General features: G+C 36.6%; 1 pseudogene; it reads right to left on the bottom strand.

Moving 5' to 3' along the window:
• Positions 1–820: 820 nt before the first annotated feature.
• Positions 821–4,346, bottom strand: LOC104883102 (G-type lectin S-receptor-like serine/threonine-protein kinase At1g11330; annotated as a pseudogene).
• Between the last annotated feature and the right edge of the window lie 696 nt (positions 4,347–5,042).

Genomic DNA, 5,042 nt, shown 5'->3' with positions numbered 1-5,042 from the left:
CATCTTCCTCATGGGACTGTGGGGCCTATTTAGGGAGTCGCTTGCGGATATGACCGGTTGGTGGAGTCTGGCTTGCCATAGCTTGGAAAACCTCAGCAACACTTCTGAGTTGTTCGGGACTGAACATATGTCAGAGCGCCTCAAAGACGTTAAGTTGAGGAGTCTCATTAGCAACCGTCTCTTGTCAACTGGTGGCTTGCAAGATCCTACCTCTGGTTATGGGGTTGAGAAACCAGGTGGTGCTTTGCCAAGTAGAGCGTTGTTTTCATTAGTTTCTGACATCCTAAAAGTTTGTTTAGGGTCCATGAGAGTGGTATGCTGGCAAAGTTATGTTTTAAGACTAAAGGTATAGTTCACCCTTCCTTCAAGCGCCAATTGTTCCGTTGTGGAATAAATGCTTTGGAGTGAACTGGTGACTTTCAAATGTGTAAGCCAGTTTGTTATCCTGCAAGACAGAACACGTAAACTAATTAACCTATGGGGTTTGATTCGAGGAACGCCCCTCCGATGCCTAAGTCAGTAAAAGGGTAATAACCGGTATGTCTCAGGTAGATTATATTAGTGTATGTAAACGTACCTTATGACTCAGATCAGGGGGTATTTATAGGAGCCGTCAATGTCTTTGCTAAGGTAGGACTCTGCTCCTATTGGTTGGATACATTTCTATCCTTTTCAATACTTATCTTCAGGCCCATAGGCGCATTAGATAAATACTGGATCAGGCCCAGACCCATATGAGAATGGCCCAAGTTAGGTGCGCCGTCAAGGTATCCTAATAAAGTCGGCATGACATAGTCAACAACTCTTTTGTTCATGGATTGACCATGATAGTCGTTAGCGGTTGTCCAGGACCAGTATGGAACTTAGTCATCCCTCATACTCCACTTTTTTTAGAAACTTGCAAACTTGATATGCAATGTGAAGTTAACTAACTTTTCTCTTATTTTGGTTATTTTTTACTTAAGTTTTATGGTTATTTTCATTAATGTTAGAAATTTTTATTAGACTTGGCTCTCCTCCTTAATCAAATCTGACTTTGTTCCTGCACCATAGATCTAATCTCAGCCATCCTCACCATTGAGCCAATTCTATCTTTAACACTACTTTAAGGATTGAAATCACCAAGCAAAAGTCCTACTATTATTGATAGCAATTTGTTTCAAACCATTCCAAAGCCCCCTACTATTTATGTCATTGAACCCATAAAAATTTAAAATTTTAAATGCCATAAAGTTAAACGTGTATATAAAAAAAATAAAGATAAAAAAAATAGAGGTTTAAAAAGGAAAAGAAAAGAAATACTAAGCATCATGAGCACGCGGACAAAGGAAATAACATCAACATGATTTGGCAGAGTGAGTGACAAGCCTTTTGTGGGTCCCCTACTCCCCCTTCCTCATTTCCTTTTTTGCATTTCCCTCTCACGGGTAAAGTTGTCTGCCTACTATCTATTATAATATTTTGGGCTTTTTTTGGCTAGACAAAATAGCCAATGTATTTTCTTTCTCAAAATCTTTGAGAGGCCAGGCTCAGTCCTGCCCATTGAAAGATATGCCTCTGTGTCTCTCCAAGGAAGCCATTTACATTTCAGATTTAGACTATATCCTTGAAGATGTGTTGTGTTTTAGCCGCGATTTTATGTCAGTTAGATGGTCTCGTGTGCGATGGCATGGCAACTTTGTAGCCTATTACCTTGCTAGATATGTTCCTTTTTGTTTTGAGCAACGATAAGAACTTCAGTGTCCATCGGATGTCTCCCCAATGTTCTTATGGACACTTTATCCATTCTTTAAAATATGATTTTAGGAGACCCTTTAAAAAAAATTAACCTACTTGTTGTAACTTGCTTGCCCTGCTTTACATAAAAAATAAAACAAAATAAAAAGCCTAAGAAAGAACTAACGTAAAGAAAAAAAAACTAATCAATTTCCCAACTACATTACAAGGCAGATTAAGGATAAGGAATCCTGTCTAGTGGCTAGTGCTTAGCTGCTTGCTTACTTATTACAATAAGAAATGTTCATGCTTTACTACTCCCAGATTGTCACAACATATATATTTCATTAACTAGAAATTATACAGAGCTCTTAGAAAAGCGCGCACTATCGACCGGTTACATCAGTCAAAGAAAGATGGTTGATTGTGCACTGTTGGCCATTTGCGGAAACCCATCAGCAGAATTAGCTAGTCTTTGCGTAAAGCCTGGTTGTTTTGGATGTGGAAGATCAGTTGTCTCATTGCCATCAAGATGGGAAATCAATGCCGAAATGCTTGGCCTATCTTCAGGAAATTCTTGTACGCACAATAGCCCCAAATATATGCACTTCAAAATCTCATCTTTGGAGGATGCATAAGAAATAGTTGGATCAATCAACGAAACCAGATCGTCCTCGTTCCACAATGACCACGCCTAACATCATGGGAAAAATAAAAAGTGTTAGATATTTGGTTTAAGTCTCTTTCATAATCAAGTGAAAGTAAATTTCATGTAGAAGAAATTGATTGACTTAATACTATAGCATACTTAAGTTAAGAGGCCTAAAGACTCGAATTCCGAAAAGCTACTGTATTTTCTTCCACTGATAATCTCTAATAGTAGCACTCCAAGACTATATACATCAGATTTTTCAGAAAATCGACCTTCCATGGCGTACTCAGGAGACATATAACCACTGCAAAGAAAAAAAAAGAGTTAGAAATCCACTTTTCAATCACTTTTTTTAAGTATATAATGAAGATAATTTGTCAGGATGCTTACTAGATTCCAACTACTCTCAAGGTGTTGGCTTGATCTTGTTTGGTCCCAAATATCCTTGCCATTCCAAAGTCTGATATTTTTGGGTTAAGCTCGTCGTCAAGCAAGATGTTGCTTGCTTTTAGATCTCTATGAATAATTTTCAATCTAGAATCTCTATGAAGGTAAAGGAGGCCTCGACATATCCCACTGATAATATTGAACCGCTTTGTCCAGTCTAACTGTTTCCGATGATTTGGATCTGGATAACAATATAATATGCATTGAGTACAACACTATTAATTTCATAAATGTTACATGCCTAATGTATTAATCAATTTCCATTTTCTATTAACAGAGTCAAGCTTCACAAACTTTAACCATTAGATATGAAAAGGTATAGTTATATAGGATCTGTATTAGGTTTATCTTAGAAACTTTTTGTAGTTTTGTTTTAGCATGTAATGTTTTCTAATGGTCAAAAGTATGTTTGATAAACAGTGAACAAAGCATGAATTCAGAAATATACCAAAAATAATCGCATCTAAGCTCTTATTTGACAAGTATTCATAGACTAGTAGTTTCTCTTCTCGTTCCACACAGCAACCCAACAATTTAACAAGATTTTTGTGTTGTAGTTTCGAAATCACAAGCACTTCGTTCATAAGTTCCTGTTGGCCTTGTTCGGATGCTCTCGATAGTCTTTTCACCGCTATGTCTTGCCCATTTATAAGTTTTCCCTAAGAAGAAATGATCTAATTATAATATATGTATCCTTTTTTAAATGCGGACAATAAAAATAAAAACTCGATCTACTACTACTCCAAACCTTATACACTTGACCAAAACCACCTTGTCCGAGCATGTTGATGACAGGAAAGTTGCTGGTTGCAACTTCTAATTCTTTGAATTCAAACAACACTAAATCTTTGAAATCAACTTGATCCACTTCAGAACTAGTAATATGTGTTTCCTTGGTCGACGATGTCTTACGTGCTGCAGCAATAGCTACATGTCAAGTTGACAGAGTAATATAATGTTAGAATTTATAAGTACTATAAAGCGGAATTTCATGAATCAAATTCATAAGCACTTAAATCAGGATCATATGCATATACAATTAAGGATCACAAACAAGTTTAGAAATAACCTTTGTAGCGTGATTTCCACAAAGCTTGAAGAACCCGGATTGAGAATCTCAGATGTGATTCCTCTACTTAGTCCACCAACCCAGATCAACACTCCACCAATGCTAGTTGGAAAGGAAGAAACTTCTTCTTTGGTTTCTTGGAGTATAACGTGACTTTTGAAGAGAGAGAATAGAGAGAGAAAATAATAAGAGAATAAACTGACTGTTTATTTTCTGCCTAACCCAAATATATAATAGTATTTAGGTCAGATTTCTCTCCTTTTCCCTCTCTTGGCCGGCCACCCTAGGGCCCTCTTGGGCTCTAGGTTTCTTTTGTTGATCCAAGTTTAACGTGTGACCTTGTAGGATCCGTTACATTGGGCTTTGGGTTTATTTATTTACTAATCCGAAGTTCTATAGCTTTCTCTAGCAAGACGTATAGACGACCCAATATAACGAACTTATTATCTCTATATGATCCATTATAATTAGTAATTGCATTTAAGTCGAGGACATAAATCCTTCAATCTCCCACTTGTCCGAGACGAGTGTGCAATGTTTTTATTCCTCAAGTCTCTTAATGTCTTAATTTGATAGTATGATCATATTTCTATATCATCCATACTAGCTTTCAAATTATTCCTTGAAATCCGAGTTCAAATTGTCAACAAATGATCATCGAATGATCCATTTGAGCACGGCCATGCATTTTCAATTTTTCACTCTTCAAGGGGCCAAGACACCTATCCTATCTCATATAGGAGGACTTTTCCAATCTTGTAGTAACCAATACTCCCACTCAACTTTAGCACAACCTGAATGCTGCCTTTATAGTCCCTTTTACGGCATGACGTTTGACAGTATCAAAGCTATACTAATCATTGGGCTGAGTAATGTTCTACTCATGTCTCAGGAATCTACTAATATAATTTCGAAGTTATAAAACTTCTAAGTAGGTCAAGTTCGACTATGTATCAACTATACATGTCCATATGATTGATTAAACATCTCTATGTTTCCATAGCCCATGAAACGGCGCTATCAATCAATCTTATATGCTAATCCCTTTAATAAGTCATTTATGTCCAGTTTAATGACTTAGATTAGGAACTTTAATATTCTATGAATTCTGTTCACTTATGGTGTTTCATTCATCAAATCACATATTTGACAAAACCA

This window comes from Beta vulgaris, chromosome 8 (genome assembly GCF_026745355.1).
Source record: "Beta vulgaris subsp. vulgaris cultivar EL10 chromosome 8, EL10.2, whole genome shotgun sequence".
Classification (NCBI taxonomy): Eukaryota; Viridiplantae; Streptophyta; class Magnoliopsida; order Caryophyllales; family Amaranthaceae; genus Beta; species Beta vulgaris.
The sequence above is the reverse complement of the archived record's forward strand: the minus strand, read 5'-3'. Positions and strand labels throughout refer to the sequence as shown.